The sequence below is a fragment of the Camelus dromedarius genome, chromosome 14, assembly GCF_036321535.1.
Source record: "Camelus dromedarius isolate mCamDro1 chromosome 14, mCamDro1.pat, whole genome shotgun sequence".
Lineage (NCBI taxonomy): Eukaryota > Metazoa > Chordata > Mammalia > Artiodactyla > Camelidae > Camelus > Camelus dromedarius.
In genome coordinates, this window is record NC_087449.1 from 4,429,127 (window position 1) to 4,449,612 (window position 20,486).

Consider the following 20,486-nt stretch of genomic DNA (forward strand, 5'->3'; position numbering starts at 1 on the left):
TTTGCTTTAAACTTTATATAAATGGAATTCTTACATATCTCTCTGCTTTTTATTGTATAAATTATTATAGCTTCTATATGTATTTTATCATATGAGTATAACCATAATTAATTGAATTTACTGTTGATGAATACTTAGGTAATAACCAGATATTTGCTGTTACAAATCTAACTGCAAAGAACGCTCTTATACACGTCCCCTTGTGCACATGTGAAGGTTCCCTGGGGGCTGTACCTAGAAGATGAATGGCAGAGAGTAAGGAAACACACAGCTTTGACTTCAGTGTTCTGTCAATTCAATTTCCATCAGCAGTGTTAAAAATTCTTTTTCCTTCACATCTTTACCAAAAATTGGAATTACTGGACTTTCTCTTTTTTGCCAATGAAATGAACATGAGATGAAATTTAATGAGTTTTGCATTTCTCTCGTTACTAATATGGTTGAGTATCTTTTGTACATTCATATTCTTTGTCTATTTTTCTAATGCACTTTGTCTTTTTCCTATGCATTTTGAGGATTTCTATACAAGTATTGTATGTTAACTTTTTGTTACTTGTGTGTGGCAAATACGTTCTCCCAGTCTTGTCGATTGCATTTTAACTTTATATAGTGTCTTTCATTGAACGGAAATTTTAAAATTTAATGTCAAATTTATTAATATTTTCTTTTATCATTTGTGCTTTTTTCTCTTCTACTAAGCAGATCTGTCCTTACCTGGAAATCATTAAGGTATAGTCTCCATTTTTTCTCAAATGTTTTAACATTTGCTTTTTGCATTTGAGTCTTTCATTTAGTCCCAATTTATTTTTGATATGATGTGAAGTAGGGGTTCATTTTTCTCTACCTGGATAACTTACTAGTATTGACCACATTTTTTGAATAGTTAGTCCTTTTTCACTGGTTTGTAACATAATCTCAGACACAAACAACTTTTCTATATAGGTTTATGTCAGTTGTCGTCTTTTCTGTTTTCCTGTCCTGTTTGTCTAGCTTTGTGTCCAAATCATGCTATCTTAACTAATATAACTTTATTTTAAGTTCTAATACATGGTAGAATAAATCTATGCACCTTATTTTTCAAACTTATTTAGTGATTCTTGGTCCTTTACTTTTCCCTGTGAATTTTAGCATCAGCTTGTCAAGTTTCTCAAAAACACCCCTTGGGATTTTGCTGGAATTAATTTGTGATAAAATCAACATCTTTGTAATTTTATATAATGATAATTTTTTACAATTATAATATAATTTATGACCATATTTTATTTCCATTTCTTGTTTCTTTCAGTTTTATTGAGATATAATCACCATATAGTGCTGTATAAGTTTAAGGTGCACAGCACAATGATTGGACTTACATACATCATGAAATGATTATCACTGTAAGTTCAGTGAACATCATCTCATAAAGAGACAAAATTAAGGCAATAGAAAATACATATTTTTTCTTGTGATGAGAACTCTTAGGATTTGCTCTCTTAACAACTTTCACATATGGCATACAGAAGTGTTAATTGTATCTATCATGTTGCACATGACATCCCTAGTATTTATTTATCTTATACCTGGGAATTTGTATCCTTCAACTGCCTTCATCCATTTAGGTCTTTTTTTTTTTTTAGGTCCTTTTATAAGGTCTTGTAATTTTCTCCGTAAATACAGCTGGTCCTCTTTATTCACAGATTCCATATTTGTGGAATTCCTGGATTCACCTACTTCCTAAACTGTATTTGTGACTCCAGTGTCAGTACTCAGTGTAATTTCATGATCATTTGTGAATGTGTGGAGTGGCAAAAAAAATTTGAGTTGCTTGACACGCATGCATGTGCTCAGCTGAGTTCCAGCAAACTCAGTTCCAACAAAGTGAGGCTGTGTCTTGCTGTTTGACTTCTCGTATTGTAAATATATGTCTTTTTTGTAGCTTATTTAGTGCCATGTTTTTCACATATTTGCATATTTGTGATTTTTTTTGTTGTTCGTGATTCTACCTCCAAGCAGAGCGCTGAACTGCTATGTGATGGCCCTAAGTACAAGAAGGCTGTGCTAGCCTTATGGAGAAAATACATATGTTAGATAAGCTTTGTTCAGGCATGAGTTACGGTGCTGTTGGCTGTGAGTTCTGTGTTAATGAATCAACAGTATATATTAAATAAGGTCCTTTAAAACAGAAACACACATGAAACAAGCTTATATATTAATCAGTTGGTGAAAATGTTGTGACCAGAGACTTGCAGGAACTAAACATGCATTTCCCCTGGGAGCAATGGTTCACTATTTGCTCCTTGAGCATTTGCCATAACTTTATAGAACATAATTATCACCAAGAATGAGAATTGACTGTACTGTGAACATTTTTTATTGTGTTTATTTCAAGGCACCTTGTAGTTTATGTATCTGAATAGCATCTGTTTAAACGTTACGTTTTGCGACTTATTTGTAGTGAGGGCGAGTCTGTTGATTTTGGATGCTGATCTTTGTGGCTTTACTAGCTGTGTGATCCTCGGCAAGTTCACTGCTTTGCTAGGGCTGCTAAAGGGGTTTTAAAGTTAAATTTGGATGAGTATTAAATACTTTTCCCTTGCATTTCTTAAGATAATTATGTTTCATTCTCCAATATTGAGCTCCTAAGGGTAGCAATCAGCAGCAATTGAACGTTCAGGCTGTGGGTGAGGAGGTGAGTGGCAACCAGTTTGGAATCAGACTGGGCTGGGGACCAAGGGAGATGCACAAATTACATCCAAAGACTGTTTGCCTGTATTGTTTCGTGGATGAAAACGATGTGAATGTGGAGGACTAGCTTAAAGTTTGAAATAATAACACCACCACGATCACTAATAGTTAACAATGACATTCCCCACCACACCCTCCCAACACAATACAAAGAGAAGGACATAGATTTCCTTTTGTACCTTATAAAGTGCAGTAATTTTGTGAACTTATAGGAAGCACCAGCATACAAACAATCCTGAAATAACGAAGGGAAAATGTCCATAACAATTTGACCCAGAAGGCAGTCTGATTGCAATTTCATGCTTAGTCACAAAACCACACGAAACGGTTTGTTGTTTTTCAGCCTGTAACGTGGCGTGTGTTCCCCGATGGGCCAGCCTGTCCCACTGCTCGGGCTCTGTGTGCATCATTGAGAGGTTGGTCATTTCCTTTTTCTCTTCTTTCTGATAATCAAATAATTTTCACTGTTATTTGAAAGCTCCTGGCCCTGGGACGGATCATCTTTTGGGGCTACGGACAAGGTAAAAACCCGGCTCAAACAAAATATTCTGGAGCCTGTTTGTAATGAGTGTTTGGAACGGCTTTGGAGCTGATGTCTCTGTTTGGATGACAGTGGGGCCTGGCCTGGCGCTCTGTACTCATCTTCTGTTTAAACCGTCTGTGAGGAATCCTTTATCGTTTACACCTGAGGGCTTGCCTCTTGACTTCAAATCTTCAGAGCAAAGGCGGAGCAAGGAGCTGATGGTAACTGGATCCCTTTCAGAGCTTCTCTGCAGTGAGGAAAATGGTGTTGTGTGCTTCTTTGCTTCTGAGCTATTAGTCTTTGTTGTTGGCAGCAGAGTTATTCATGACTGAAGGCTGGAAGTGCAAAAATCAAAAGGCAACTTGGGCATGTTTCTGGCCAGGTTTGAGACCTGCTTCAATACATCCCAATGGAAAAAAAAAAGGATATTTCCACTCGTTCAACGATTTGTTTTTCAAGTTCTTAAAATGACCAACCAAAAAGTAAATGCTCAATAAAGGTTGTAAGTTATAATGAAGCTTTCTTCCTTCCCTCCTTCCTTCCTTTCTTTCCTTCTTTTACCCTCCTTTCTAGTAACACACATTAATAAGCATCCATTGTGTATGTCAGAGATAGATGATGACAGTACTCAGTAAGTGAGTACTGTCCCTCATGAGCGCAATGCAAGTCTTGGTGCCATTTGCTGTCACCTGCGGTGAGCACCTTACTAAGGGGAGCCTTCGTCCTGGTGCCTTCTGGTCAGTAGCTGACCTTTGCGATAACAATCCACGGGTTGGAAAAATGACAGCAATGGTGACGACAACCACAACGGAGGTATGCGGGGTCCAATTTCTAGTGACATTTCTATAGGGTTAGTGAAACAAAATCTGTCTGAAAGCCTTGACTCAAACATTGGGCTGATAAGGAAATGTGGCAACAGATGATTTGAAGGCTGTGTAAAAGGTTAATGGGTTACTATTTAAATAACATATGTGAAGAATTTTTTTCCGGTTTTGAGGGCTGCTTTTTCTAAGTTCGCACACAAATTCCTTTTTATAATGGGTAGGCTGCCTTTCTCAGCTGCATACTGTCATTCCTAAACAGTCCTGGAGCTAAAAATTTTAAGTGCTGTCACCCAAAATTGCTAAACAGAACGAACTCTCTAATTTGTCTGTCACTCTTTCTGTCACTCCCCTTGTACTTTATGGCGAGGGATTGGTTCAACTGTCATGTCTTGAGTTTCTTTACAATAAAAGGAGGGGGCTCATTTTACCCTTGTGATGGCCAGAGAGGTCACCTACAGCTGCCCAGAGCAATTTTGACCTAGGACTTTGGGAATGAATCCTGCTGGTAAAATGCGAGTAACAGATCTTGACTTTTTTTTTTTTTTTAAAGATAAATTATCTCTCACCTAAAAACTGTCAATAAGCAGCAAAGACTGGAAAATTGAGAGGCAAAGGATGGAGCTAGGTTTAAAAACCGGTCATCCCAAACTGATGATGACAGTAGTTTAAGCAAATGACTGGCTGCAGAGCCATGCTCCGCAACGCTTCACGAAGGCAGGTAAGAAGCTGCATTCGGCTTCCTTAACAGAAGACGGAAAGAACTTGCACGGATCAGTGGGTAGGAGAGACCATTAGATGGCTGTTTACTTGATTTTCACCTGTTGAGTCTCACTTTCTGTGGCTTCAGTTACCTGTGGTCAACCATCATCTGAAAATATGAAATGGAAAATTCCAGAAGCAAACAATTCATAAATGTTAAATTGCACACCCTTCTGAGGAATGTGCTAAGATCTTGCCTCCTCCTGCTCTGTGCCTCCTGGGACTGGGATGCGAGTTGCCCCTTTGTCCGGCATAGCCACCCTGTATATGTCACAGGCAGCCGTGGGGGGTCCTGGGACAGATCCCTTGTAGAAAGGGGGGAATACTACATACCTAACTGAGGGAGAAACATTTGGAGGGGAATACTTTACTCTGTTCACCAGACTTTTTCTCACTCCAGGGGCACTGAATTTCTGGGAGTAGTGTGTTGGTTTAACTGGGGATTCTGTTTGGACTCCACATTTCAGGTTGAATGCTCAGTTAGGTGTCGTTCAAGGATGCTACGTGTTAGCGGCGAAGGAGGGCATGCAACGTGAATGTTCTGTGTCACACAGTCAGGGTGTGTAATAGGGTCCCAAGAAGAGTCAAAAAGTACATTTCAGTTCAAAAGTCTCTCCACTCCTGCTGTAAATCCTTTCTGATGATTGAAGGAAGCCCTTGGGTGGGGATGGGGTGAAGGAAGTGGACTTCCTCTACTCCAATGTCACCGCCTGCTCCCAGCTGGCACTCCGAGGCCTGGGAGGGGACTGTGACACCACCACGCCGGAGGTGCTGCTGTAGCCGCGCAGCCACGCCAGCTCCTCGACCCCGGACAGAGGGGGCGTCCGTCCCCCGCACCCGTGCCAGCCCCGGCTCTAGGTCGCGGAGCGCTCTGCCGGTGCGCTCTGTTTCCTCCAGAGACTTCAGTAATGCAGGGCTTTGTTCTTGGTATGTGCTCTTCAGTAGAGTGTCCTTATATCTGTGGCTTTGGCTTTGGCCCAGAGGTAAGGGTGGAGTGCAGGCTGAGGTCCATCCTGCTGCTCTTCACATGCTGTTCTAAAAACCGCCTTCTTCTCTAGCCCCTTCCCTGAGGCTGGGACTCAGCCCGACCCCCGTGCCGCCCTGACCCTCCTCCGTCCACACTATCCTGTTCTCCGCTGAGCTCACCGGCTACATTGTGGGGGTCGAGGGAAAGACGGGGCTTATCTCCAGTCCCACTGCCCGTCAGACGGTGCCCCAGACGGGTCTGATTTTAGCTTTTCAAATGAACGACTTGATTTTAAAGCAAACTCATTCAAGGAAAATAATACCAGGAAAAGCTGGGGACATACAACACTTCAAACTCTCCATCTATTAATGATTGTAATCTTTTCTTAGCATGTGAGTTAAGTTTGGGAAAAGTGAATAGAATGACTCTTTTTGGGTCTTTATCAACAGTTGGAGAACACATACCCTGCCCTTGTGTGGAAGTTATCTTCTGGGCGACTCTGTAGGAGTTGGTCCTGTTAACTTGATGCTGATTTCTTGTGTAGCAATGTTCCATAACAGCGGCTGCCTCTAGAATTCAGCTCCCTTTCGCACCCTGCTGCAGGCCCAGTCACGCCCCACCCCTTCTCCCATGCGAGGAGCTAATGTTTTTTTGACTTGTTTCACTTCTGTCCTCCTCCTCCACGAATTTTAGTTAAAATCCATTTTGGGAACTTGTGCTTATAGTTTAAAAATCTTTATTGATGAGAAACTCTGCTCTAATATATGAGTTAGAACTCTGTGTCCAAGACACTTTTTAAGCGCCAACAGTGTTTTAATTTATACGCTTGAGTCTTCACTTTGTTCTTAAACCTTCTGGACTTGTGTGGTTCATTTATCAAGTATGATTGTGAAAGTTCTTACATGGACAACGTGCAGTGCGGGCTTAATAGATACTGGTAATAAACTCACACTTAATAACAACACTAAAAGCCCTTCCATCTGGATTTACTGGCAATAAAAACAGACATTACCGAACTTTGGGAATTTGATCAAGGCGCCAAATACTAATCTTACAAGACTGTGGAATCTAACTACTTGGGAAAACAAAGCAGTCAAGGGCAGGCTTTTGGTAAAAGCTTTGGACTGTGGATTAATCATTAATGTGTTAAGTGTACTTTGCAATGAACTGTATCATAATGGATTACTTTTGATCGGCAATAATAACCCAGCATGGCTTCTGCACTGACTCAACCTTTCAATTTTACTTGCTAGATTTATTGGGTTAAAAGACAATGAACCTATTACAAGCCTGTCTTAACTTGTTTAGAAATCATAGTTAACTAAACAATCTTGATGGAGACCAAAAATTATATAAAAGTTGGCAATGTTACAAAAACAAATAATAAAGTTTTTAAAAGAGAGAGAGGCATAACCTACTTTTAAGGTAAATAAGCAGCACTGAGTAGGGAAAAACTTTTCAAAGAAACCAAAGAATATTCTTCCTTCAAGAAAATGTTGAAGTTAGTGCTGAACCGTTATTATATGTGGATAATAAAGATGAAATACTCAGCACGCTCATTGGTCTAAAAATAGTCGAATGTTTTAGAAACAAGCAGCAATAAGTTATAATTGACACCAACTCTGAAGCTAGAAATGAGAAGTAGACATAGGAATTAAACATTTAGAAGACTGAGAAAATGACCTGGTTTGTCCTTTTTTGAGTCCAGGGCTCTCAGCAGTTTTTCAGAAATTGAATATAAATCCCACCAGAATCCCCTCAGAACACACGGGGATGGCGAACCAGATAGGCTGTCTCTGAGAAAAGTGAACTTTATCTCCTCAGTCTTTGCCTCAACCTGAAGGAAGTTGCATTTATTTCTATCTTCATAGAGCACTTTATTTTCAGAAGAGGTATGTTTAAGGGTCATGCTGGAGTTAAGGTACGGGGTTACTGCAAAAGTCTGTAATTCATCACTTGTTTTGAGAGTCCCTTCACCCCTGCTCCCAAGTAACAATAATCTCACACACATACAGAACTTTCCATGTTGTAGAGGATGTTTGTTTTTCAATACTGTGATACTGTTCACTATTTTAAAAGCTTATATTAAATAATACTGTGTTTTAAGAGTATATGTACATAGATTAAAGGAAAAAAAATGCACCACTGGTCCATTGGTGCCTTTTGTGGAAGGAATAAAGATCGGGGTATTGGTTAAAGAGGACTTTGGCTCACAAAGCACTTTCACACACACTGTTTCATGTACCCTTAAACCAGCCTCGGGAATACTTGCAAACTGCAGTTTGTGTAGGAGCCCCCTCCATTCATTCACAATTAGCTGAGAAGCGACCATATTTCAGCCACTTGGGATATATTGGTGAATAGATTCCCTGACCTCATAGAGCTGACACTCCAGCGGGGAGTATGCACAATAAATCATAGACTAAAAAAATGAGTAGATTATACAGAATGTTAGAAGGTGATAATTGCTAAGAAAAAGAAAAAGAAAAGCGTTCAGTGTGGTGAGGGGTTGTCCATGGGGATAGCCGGGCAAAGAGCGCTCCAAGATGAAAGCTCAGTCAGCGCCAAGACCCCGAGGCAGGAGCCTGGCCGGCCGCTTGAGGAGATGCAGGTGGCTGGCGGGGTCAGAGCAAAAGAAGAGAGAAAGTCAGAGGGATGATGCAGACCTTCGTAAGGTCTTTGATTCTTTCTTGGGGGGAAATGGGGAGCTGTGGCAGGCTTTTGAGTAGACAAATGGTAACATCTCACCTGGGTTTTAAAACTTCCACCCAGTTGTGTTGAGTTAGACGGCAAAGAGCAAGTGTCATCAGCGAGCCCAGCCTGGAGGTTCAGGCAGCAGTCCAGGCGGGGTGGCTCAGACCAAGGACGGGGCAGTGCAAAGCTGAAGTGGCAGGAACTTTGTTTGTCAGGGACGGGTGACATGAGATGAGGTTGAAGGGGACAGGAGGGACCAGACCGAGCAAGGCGCTACAGGCCATGTGAGGACTCTGAACTTACGAGCAAGGGAAGCCATTCAAAATGCTAAGAATAAGAAAAAAAAACCTATAGAACAATGCTTTAAAAGTCTTTAGCTGGGAAGAAGTTAATAATGAAGCATTTCAAGGACAGTGTAATGGGAGTTTCTGCTTAAAATGTATGTGAAAGACAGGAGAGAAAGCAGGATGAATGGCAAAGTTGCAAAACAAGCTTTTGAGGTGCGATGATTTCAACCAAAGCCAGGCAGGAATGTGAGTAGTATTTAATATTACCGTTACGCTATTTTAAAAAGATAAAGTAAGAAACACAAAAGGCGGGGAAGGAATAATGGAAACCAGGGATGTTGGTGTGATCCTCAGACTGAGAATTACAGAGACTTTTTGAATCAAAAAGAAAAATAGAACCAGGCATGGAGAATAATGAGTGATATGGAAAAGACCAGGAGGCTGGTCCTGTTTGTCCCGCATTGCGCTGTTAGGACAGGTCCTGGTTAATGAGTGGCGACAAGCTGTTTTCTATCTACCCTGAGACTCCAAAAGGAAAAAGTGCACCTACTAAGGATTAAGGAGAGGTAGGTGGACACATTTTCTTTTTTGATTTTTTATTACAATGTAATATATTTGTAGACTTGTCTCTTCTGAAAGTCTTTAGAGGCTGGACAGACTGAAGGTTGACAATGTTTAAAATAAGTAACTATGATGAATCTTAGTGTATTTTGCTGGTTAGACTTTGCTGTAATTGCCCCCAAGTAGGAAACCATTCCAGGAGGCTGGGAGCGATGAGAATGGCAAAGTTAGCACAGAAGAGAGGTAGAAGGGAGAGGCGGAGATCTGCGGTGTTTTGCAGGAAGAGTTACCTGGGGTAGCTGCAAAACAACAGGGCACCGTTCAGGGAGTTCTGCGGGCTCTCCTCACAGGATGATTTAAGCCTACGAGGCAGAGTCTCATCTGTTCGGGAAGCTGCACAGATGGAGAAGGACATGATTCTTCCAGCCTGTGTTTTTGTAAATACAATGGACAGCTAATCTTGAATCAAAGGGAATATCTTAAAAACCTTTTAAGAAGTCTAAGATTTCTTGACAACCAAGTACTGAATTATCTTATAGAAATGTTTTAAAGAAAAATCACATTAGCTTGCTCACTCATTCGTTCAAAAAAATGGTAACTGATCTCCTAGGTGCTTGGAGCAGAGCTAATGCTTGACTGGTCCCACGAAGGAAACACAGCAGGTGGGGAGGTAGGAGTGATGGGTGGGGCTGGGGCAGGGGAGCCATCTGAGACCAGGGGTTCAGGGAGGACTTCTCTGGGGAGGTTGCATTTGACCTGAGACCTGAGAATGAGAAGGTTACAGTCTGAGGGCATCTCCAGTCACATGCCCCGTGTTAGGTCAAGTGGCTTCAATTGAATGCTGCTCTTTTCAAAAATCTTAAATGGTGAAGCCTTTCTGTCAGTTTATGACAACTTCTAGAAAGCCTCACTATCCTGCTACTAAAGTTATAGCTTCAATTTATTTACAGGCATAATCCTTTATTAACGTGAATTTGCATCTATTTTAATGCAACGTAAACTTGATACCTACACCGCTATAATTCTTAGTACAGGCTTATAAGAGAAGAACCATTTGTTAAATAAAATGTTCACAAACAATTTGCATGTTCAACTGTAGGGGGAGTGAATATTCATAATAAGAAAATTCCAGTGCATAAAGTGAATGTAATGGTTACTAGGGACTTAGAAATTTGGAAATATCATCAAAATATAAATATTTGTATATTATCAAGATTATATATTATTCTGTATTATTATATTAAATCATAAAGTCTCAACTTTTCCTACAATCAGATTTGAATGCTCAACATTGTCGTGCCATTTAACTAGAACACAGTTTTCTAGATACAAATGGATATATTCATTTCCATAAAACTGTTGTCTTTTTACAGTATATTCAGTTCAGATCCAGTTTCTATTTCCACTAAAATAATTGCTTATAATACACAGACTCGATTTTATATGACTAATTAGAACAGTGTATGGGAAAAAATAGGTTTGCAGGTAATATTGAAATTAAATATGTTAATCTGTACCTCTGTGTGCACATTTTATATGAGCTTTAATTTGCCAAATAAATTATAGTTCTGTGTTTATAAGGTGCCCTTGAAAGAGTGTCCTATTTTTGAGCACTAATACCATGGGGAAACAAATATACAAAGCTTTTAGCTATAGGCTACACTTGCATAAATTAAAGCCAGAGCAGCTGGCTGGTAAGTAGGGCTATGATATCCTTAGCTTTTTAAACACTCTGAATTGTTAACACAAGTTTTTTAGTATGGTTACTAATATTAAGATAATAAATAATATTTAGTTTCAATATCGCACCCTTCAGCCGGGGCATAAATTCATTTTGAATGCTGTGCTGAATTAATGTATAATAAACACACTGCGGTTTGCTATCATGAATTCTCGATGAGATGCAGGAAGTCGGTTCTTTGCTGAAGCATTAATGCTGCCAGTCTTGCTCTGCTTAATTTTGGCTGTTTATAAAGTCGCTCTACTGACAGTCCTCTATTTTAACGTGATTGTTTTAAGGTTAACCAGAAATGGTATGGCGTGTTTCCTGAAGCAGGTTGTAAGTAATGATGTAAGAACACGGATCCTTAACAAAAATCCCTTTCACCATTTAGCTACCTGCAGCCAGGACGTCCAGCTGCCTAACTGGGGGGACTGCGGTGGCCCCTGAGTGGCAAGGACCTGCAAAGTCACTGTGTAAAGCAGGAGCTGTTGAGTGTCTCACAAGGGAGGTGGATCTCAGAGGGTTTGTAAAAACAACACTGCAGGTGGAGGTAGACTCTGATAGCTGTTGCAGCAATTGCCCCTACTTCTAATATTTAAAATGTTATTTAGTGTTGTCGAATAGGTTGGTTCTTCTTTGTGATATTTATTTAAATAACACCTCATAGGAGTTTTGGCTTGAAAGTGGCTCTCAGTCCTGAATCCTGGTGAAGCAACACAGTGAATTCCCCAATAGCACCCAGGTTTGCAACTAAAGGAAGTAGCAAGGAAGTTTTCAAAAAGGAAAAATCTAGTATTGATTTGTATCAGTTTGCTTGAGCTGTGGTAACAAAATATCACAGACTGGGTGGCTTAAACAACAGAAAATTATTTTCTCACAGTTCTAGACGGTGGAAGTCCAAGACTAGGTTGCCAGCGTGGTCGGGCTCCGGTGAGAGCGCTCTTTCTGTTTTGTAGCTGACCATCACCTTGTATCCTCACAGGAGAAAGACTGACGAGCTCTGGTGTCTCTTCTTAGAAGGTCGCTAACGCTATAGGGTCACCTCTCCACCCTTCTGGCCTCATTTAACCACAATTACTTTCATAAAAAGCTCCTCTGCAAATACAGTCACACTGGGGGTTGGTGTTTCATATGAATGTGAATTTGGGGCAGATACAGGTCAGTCCAAAGCATACTCTAACTTATTTAATATGGGTTTTAAACAGGGGTTCATAATGCTTTTCGGTGCCAAAGATCCCTTTGGCAGTTTGATCAAGACTCCTCAGAATAAAGTTTTTAAATGCGTAATGAAAATTACATAGCATTATAAAGGAAACCAGTTGTATGGAAAGGTGGTTAGCAAAATATTAGAACATTGTGATCTAGAAATATATGTTTCTTTATTACTAACACATTAAATAACATGTTCTAGTAGTTTGTCTAATAACTACCATAATTGTGATGTAGTTATGGGTGAAAATGGTATTTTAAAATATTGGCAGTCATTATAATGTAACTTTAAATGTCTGTGATGTTTATTGGTGACAAAATCACAGGTACTGCTAATACTATTGTGGTTGGTTCCTGGAATTCATAATGGAAGAAAACACAGTATTTTAATCAGAGGTTATGAAAATAAAAATATAATTTTTATTTCTATCCAAATTCAAAGACTTTTAAAATTCTATGCATAGATCACACGTTAAGAACCCCTGAATAGGTCACTTTTTAAAATGTGTTTGCAATTTTAAAATCTGTTTTTATATTGGCAATGCTTGTGATCATAAAAAGTATGTCAGCTATTATTATACTTCATAACAAAGAATTATTCATGGTTTTTGTTATAGTGAAATTTGGTTTTAAAGAATATTTTAAAAGCTGTGGGTTTCAGCTGGGGCCGAATGGACTACTAATTGGTGTAAGGTAAGGTTAAAATGGTAAAATTATTTTAATAAGTAATCCCACTTATAAAGGGATTATTACAACATGAGAATCCATTTTTAAATTCGCTTGCCAGATACAGACATACTTCCTTTTTTTGTAACTGACTGATTTAGGAAAGCTATAAATTTTGTGGGCATTACTAAAATTCCCATCAAAGAAAAAATAAATCTGGGCTCCCTCCACGTGAAAGAGTGTATCCATAATTTGATCTCGCAATCGTTTGTGAGCTTGGCCTTTCAGAAAAGGAAAATATGCCAAAAAGCAGAACTGTTTTCTTCACTGGAGACAAAAGACTGCTTCTGGAACAAGCCGGCCTAAGAGGAGGCAGTGTCCTCAGGAAGCATGGGCTGGAGCGTTGAGAAGGCCTGCTTGAGTCAAAGCTCGAAGATGCCTGGACAAAGACTGGGTGCACTGAAAGGTGATTTAATAGCCAGCCTATCCTAAGGGGCAGAAGGCTGATGGCCTGACTCAGTTATGAAGTGCTTGAATCCCAGAGGTCTGCCCGGGCCGCCGTTTGCTTCAGAACCAGTACTGGCAAGGGGGAGGTGACAAGAAAAGCAGCCAGGTCTGTTGAGGCCGAGTTTGAGGACAGTGGGTCTTTTCGGTGAGATGGTCACTTAGCATTCGTGGCTTCCTGTTTTGTGTTCCTGTCCCCAGAATCCACATGAAAAGATTTGGCTTCCTTATTTGTATCTATCTTTTTAGATATTTCATCATCAAATAGACGAACCCACAGCTATAAGAACGACAGTTTGTATGGCACCAAAAACTTGCTTTAGAAATGTTGTTTTTATTGGGTTCCTGGTTAGATGATAAAACTGAGACTCCTGAGGCTTAGGGGCTCGTCCAGGGCCTCCGAGCCGGGATGCTGCGGTGTTAGGACTAGAACCGAAGCTACTGGGGACTGAATCCCACGTCTTTTTTTACTAGACTCTGTGGTCTTACGTAAAACCACCCTAAGGAATGGGTGGTAGCTCACAAGAAATCACATTTCAATCAATAGCCACTACATCTATTTATTAAATGTTCAGTCAATGAATACTAATCCAAAGGTCACAACGTGACAGGTAAAATGCTAGGGACTGACAGTACAGTCATGAACAAAACAGACAAGATCTCTGTCCACGTGATGCTTACAGTCAGGTGGGGCAGGGGTGACAGTAAAGGGGGCCCATGTAAGAGGCTGCATGTGTGTGCGCAGGAGGGGCTGGGTCTTCTCAGAGTGTGGGTTGGTAACTGGGCGTGCTGAGTTGTGGCCTCCATCAGGTCCTCCACACCGCACATACACACTGCCTCGTCCTTCAGAATATGGCTTTGGGAGTCCTTCTGCCTCGGTTTGCATCCTTGCTTCCTCATGTACTTGCTACGTGATCTTAGTCAAGATTCTTAACTTCCCTGTCCATCAGCCTCTTCATCTGTAAGATGTGGTAACAACAGTGTTGTTATGGTACCAAAACTTATGGTAGACGTGTGGTGAGAGAATCTATCTAAAAATTGAATAGAGTGGTCCCTGGTACATGGTAAGTACTCAAATAAATGGTAGCTATTATGATTGATGTTGTTCATTCTTGCCTTGTTTCTTCGAATATGCTCTTTAGCTTGCCCTGGCCACTGTCCACAATTAGTCCTCGCTAATCCTGACCCCACCTGCCACCCTGTCCAGGCCCTGATGTTTGACTTCAAAGTGGGAAGTGTCTTTGTAAATCTTACATCAGTGTGATCGGGTCCATTTTATAAAGCTTTGCCTAATACCCCAGTTAAGACAGCTTTCTTTTTACCTTTCTTTTTTAAAGGAAGCAGAGATGGGCCTCGTATCTTTGTTGAAATTCTGCAATATGCAATTTGAAGTCAGATTGACCTTCAAGCTGACAAAGTAAAATAAACAGTTTTAGAAATGAAAATTGCTAATCTGAAATAGATCATAGCTAAGAACTTCATTTTTTATTCATTCTCTTCATACAAGGGTGATATCATACAAGTGAACATCTAATATTGTACTTCATTGTGGGGCTCACCAAGATGCAGTTAGAGGAAATTAAGGACACGATGAACTAGCAGAAACGAGAGACTATGCCTGTGGTCCCTTATTTCAGAGAGTTATTATGTTTAAATGTAGGTATGCCTAATTAAAAAAAGTTACTACAATTTTACAGTTGGATTCTTTTTCTTTTGAATAGTTACTAAAATTTTACTGTTGGTTTCCTAGAAATCAACTTAAAGCGACAGTTTAATCTGTTTTTATATACAGCAGCACACCACATACTTCAGGAAAACCTCATGAAGGTGCGTAACGTTAGATGCTTCAAACTCATTCCTCTTAAAAAGTACTATGTAGTAATTCCAGTTTTTTTTCCCCCCAGGAAAGAACATGTATTAATTGAGCCCAAATATTTACCAGAAAATATACTGAAAGAAAAAATGAAATTTTGCAGTAGCATGAGAAATAAATCACAGGATCTAAACACCTCCTCGTACTTGCCTGACAGCTAAGTCTAGGGCCTCTGGACAAAGGAGGTGCTTGGAGAGTGATCTAAGGGCCCGAGGCTGTGAGCCACTGCGCAGTCCGGGCAGCTGGCCCTTGTTCTGGTTCTGCATCTCAAGTTCAGGGAAGACCGTGGACCAGGCTGCGTTAGCGAGGAAAGGTGAGTGTGATAAATAAGCACTGCACTCACGCCTGACTAGACTGTACTGAACTGTGCAGTCATATTATATATGGTATGACACCGAGATTGATGGCTCAGAAGAGGTGGTCCCCTGCACATTTCCAGAGCAGCCCCCATCTCTGTGCAAATACACACACACACACTCTCTCTCATGCACAGACAAGGCTGAGCCTGTAGGAGGGCAGTTGAACTTTCTAAAGCTCTGATGAGACCCTCTCTCACTCATGTGTTGTCATCTTTGTTCTGGATTTTTGGGTCCAGAAGCGTACAATAATGACTGTCATGGGAGTCACTGTTCCTCTCTTTGTTCTAATTTTCCTCTGTATATTTTAGAAAAGTGACTGTTCTTGCTTTACCCAAGTGGTGTCCCGTCCAGTCTTTCTATCAAGCTGAACACAGCAACATGTAGTAAAAGTTTATTGAACGGAATTATACAATCTAAGGTAAAAAATAGTGTGCTTAAATGATGCACTATTCAAATTTAAGCACTGTTAGACGTATATCTAACTAAATTAAACCTCAAAATGCACGGCAATTGAAAAAATAGGGGGAAATTCCGGAAATGGTATTCTAATAGAGAGATAGCTAATACACGGTAACTGGACAGTTACTGACCTAAATTCATAGCAGGAAGTCCTACCTTCTTACATATGCTTGGTATTCTTGGAACACTGGGTTCCTGTGATGTGTTGTTATTTCTTTTCACTTTTTGTGTTCACTTTCCAAAAGGGAGACAACCAAAATATCACCGTTGATTTAAATCTCTCCAGAGACACCCAGTCCCACTGATCGTCTCTTCCCTCTGATTCTTCTCTGCAGAAATTCAGTGTCCAGATGTTTCAGAATCCAGATGGCCTATGAATCCTCTATCACCCAGAAAGGAAGAAAATGTGCATGAAAGTGGAACATTGAAAAGAAAAAAAAATAATTTAGCACTGGCGATGTAACGGCAACTTATACAGAACTCAAGGAAAAGCTTTCTTTCCCCAAAGCAGCAACTTAAGGAAACACAGAGGCTCTATCAGCAAGCCAGATTTTCAGCCTTGCCTCTTCTTTCCATCACCATTAAGAAAAAAGAGGCTTGCAGAGATCCACACTGTTTAAAGGGCAGACAGCATGGAAGAACTATCATGTACAATTTAAAGTAGCAGCTAAAATTGGAATGGTCACAAGAAAGCCTGTTTCTTTGCAATTAAATTGACAAGCTGTCTCTGATTACCCGAGGGAACTTGGCAGCTGAGTGATAAAAAGACTGCAGAGTGTTGAAAGGGCTAACTCAACTTACTAGATGGACAAAGACCACATCTGCTTAATACACTGACCTGGGGGGGCCGTGGAAGGTACTTGGCTAAGTTAGCCGAGGAGGGACACTACTGATGCGATACCTTTTCCTCTCTAAGGCCCTCTGCTCGAAAGGTTTTAGAAATTACCCACAAATATTTGGAAGCATGCCCTGGAGTATAGTTTACTACAATACCTGGTGTTATTTGGCACGAACCTGCCACTACGAATCACTAGAAGTATAGAAGTTTAGGAAGAAATGAAAAAAACCCCAAACCTTTCCATTAAATGTTGATGCAATTTGTATACACTTGATATAAAAACTGGGTAACCAATAGAAGATTTATAGTGACGTCAATGAAAGTGTTGAAAGGACATGGATGATTTGATGCAAAATATTAGACAAGAATTACATGGGGTTTTCATTGTTGGGGGTCCCTTGGGTTGAGCAAAGCTGAAACTTCGGTTATAAAGGAAAAAAACAATAACCAGATTTTGGGTGGTAGCAACTTGTGAAGACTAACCCACCCACTTGAGCAACATCTTAATTTTAGTGCATTCCTTAAAAGGGCAAATGTACATAAAAATGTGAGGGTTTCTTCTGACACAGTTCACAGCTATTGGTAACATCCTACGCTAAGTGAATGAATGACGTCTATGTCTGCTGCCTATCTGTTCTTTCCGAAGGCTGCGGGCAGGGTCATTCAGCAAACGTGGCAAATGATTTGTGACTATTTCCAAAGTAGGATGCCCTGAGCAGGATTTCTGGAGCAGAAGCGCATTGTATGCTACCTTGGCGTTCACTTCAAAACCAGAGCTTCTTCTCAGTTAGTTGACCAGTGTTGGCTGGTCTTTGAGATTGTGTGGTACTTCAACAAAATTATTCAAAGCTCAAAGTCATTCAAATGCTCAATGACTTCAACATGAGACAAAGATTCCTCAATGGTTCATTTGGATTAATGAAACCATACCTTACATTAGTATAGCACATTACATTGACGGTAATCTTTTTGCATCCAAAGTCACCTTTTTTTCTTCCCCATAACAACCCTGCAGAGTAGATTTTGTTGCCCCCATTTTAAAGATGAAGGAAGGTAAGCCCATTAAGGTTACGTGAACAACTTGCCTGAGGTCACGTAGTAACGGGCGGAGCAGAGCCTTTTTGCAATGCAAGCAAAGGAAGACAGGGAGCAGGGTCTGACATGGAGCAGAGCCCGCGATGTTTAAAGAAAGTCCTTCATTTGCAAAACCTAAGTCAACACATTTGTGTAAATTGAACGTTCAAACTTCCCTTTTGGGATAACTGGATGAGACGATACACGTCTGCAGATGCCTTCGGCCAGACTCCTAAGAATCTGAATCTAATTATTGAGGAAAAAAATACTTGTACTTTCCCTCCCATCGTGTAGCAGGTTAGGCACTCATGTGCTCATTACTTGCTTTTTCTAAGAAAATGTGCACATGGTAAGGGGGCTGCTATGACATTGCTTTTTCCAAACGTTCCCACTGCTACCAGCTAGTACAATGCCTGGTAGAAAGGCAGGGAGGGATAAATGCTTTTTACACAAATTATGATTTCTGACAGGTAGCAATCAAATCTTGCTCCAAAATAACAGTTTTCGATTCATCCAACTCTTGATAATCCACAGAAATAGGGACTAGGAATAGCCTGGATAATTGAAATCCGCAGACAAACGCACACTTCATTTTACAAATAGCTTCAATCTCCTCCCTCAGCAAACTTTTAACTACAACTAACAACATAATTAGGTTGACTGGTTTGAGGTTTGTTGCCCCCCCCCATCCCTAACCCCCACCCCTATTCTGGCTGAGGTACCGCTGAGTGGAAAAAAAAAGTTTATGAAAAATAGGTAACAGGATAAATAAAATCAAGAGTTGATTGAAGTAAAACATCTCTTTGTTTTATTTTATTCTGTGATATGTGCATGTTGGTGCTTAACAACGCTTTTTAATGATAAGGATATACAATGATAAAAACACATTGTTCATCCTACTCATCCTTTTGCATCACTGACTCAGATCCCAATTCCTGAGGTCGCTCAGATATCTTCATACCTGTCTTGTGTATTAAACCATCACTGTGTGTTACCCATGCATTTATTGTAAGCCCACAAATAAACTTCCAGCAGTGAGGATGCAAAACCCTTTAAAATATTGCGTAGTGTGAGATTAAGATCCAGCATGAAGTGAAGTATAATATCTTTGGTTATAGTAACATTGGGTGTCTTGACAGCTTTTAAAAATGGCCAGGCCACTTGAAACATTTACAAATATGCTACCTCTTTACCAAAGGAAAGTATGGAGATGTCATATCTCATATGGAGATGAAAATTATTTGACACCTTTATTTTACGGCAGTGCTACGTTGCATGTAAATACAGGGTAGTTGCACGCATTAGTGTGTGGGCCAGCACCTTCTAGAACTGCAGACCCTCAGCACTGGTCCTCTCCCCAGTATCCAGTTTTCCTTTTTAACTAACCAAGGTAATTGGGATTTGCTTGGGACAGCTATGTGTCCAGTAAAAATGTCTCACCTCCTCAGATTCTTTTATAGCTAAAGCCACGAGACCTAGTTCTAGCCAATGGTACGTATGAAGAACTCTACTGGGTGAGGCTCTTGGCAAACTGTTGTTTTTCTATAAAAAAGGGGCAAACTCAGCTGGCACATACTTTTTGCCCTTCCCTTTTGCTGCTTGGAATACACAGTGCCTTGGAGTAAAAATCTCTGTTTTATTTACAATAAGATGGTAAAGGGGCCACCTTGTGACCATAACAAACAACAAAGAAAAACTAGATGACAGAAAAGAGAGGAAACTGAGTCTTCTGTAGAATTGCAGGGTGACTGGGCCAGCCCTGGCCCACTAAGTGAAAAGCAGATTCCTACTCGGTTAAGCCAGTTGAGTAGTGTTCCTGGTCCAAACAGGTGAAGGCAATAAAGTCTGATCCACCAGGTTTGTCAGAGTGCAGTTTCTGAGAATACAGATTCCTAGAACTCTGCTTAAGCTGTGACTCTTACGCTCTCTCCACATCCTTGAAGTCATGACACACTCCAGTCAGAGTTTCCTCTAGCTGCTGGTCATTCATTTGTTGGCCAATCCTCTTAGGCTACAGTGATGTTTATAGTCTATTCATAAAGTCCAAGAACTTCCACCAGTTTCTAATTGTCTGATAATTTTTACATTTGATCTTAGACTGATCTTTCTTCCTTCCTCCCTCCCTCTTTTTCTCTTTACTTTCTCTTTTCTTTCTTTCTCTTTCTTTCTTTCTTTCTTTCTTTCTCTCCTTCCTTTCTTTCTTTCTTTCCTTTTTCTTTTTCTCTCTATCATTCTCTCTCCCTCTCCTTCACTCCCTCCCTTCCTTTCTTTTCTTTTTTGCACAAAGCTTTTTTGAGTTTTATTTTTTCCCTCGGTTTGGAGAGTCATCTTAACATTCATGCATTTGAAAACAATAACAGGATCTCGAATTGTTCCGAGAAGACATCAGACAAGCATGTGGGGTTGAAAATTCCTATTTAAAAAATGGAAATTGCAGTG

General features: G+C 40.3%; 1 long non-coding RNA gene across 1 annotated transcript; it reads left to right on the plus strand.

Moving 5' to 3' along the window:
• Positions 1-9,321: 9,321 nt before the first annotated feature.
• LOC116156949 (uncharacterized) lies at positions 9,322-18,818 on the plus strand. The gene is made up of 3 exons (XR_004140910.2): positions 9,322-9,347; positions 15,349-15,630; positions 16,471-18,818. It is a non-coding gene; the product is annotated as an uncharacterized LOC116156949 (long non-coding RNA).
• The last annotated feature ends 1,668 nt before the right edge of the window (positions 18,819-20,486 follow it).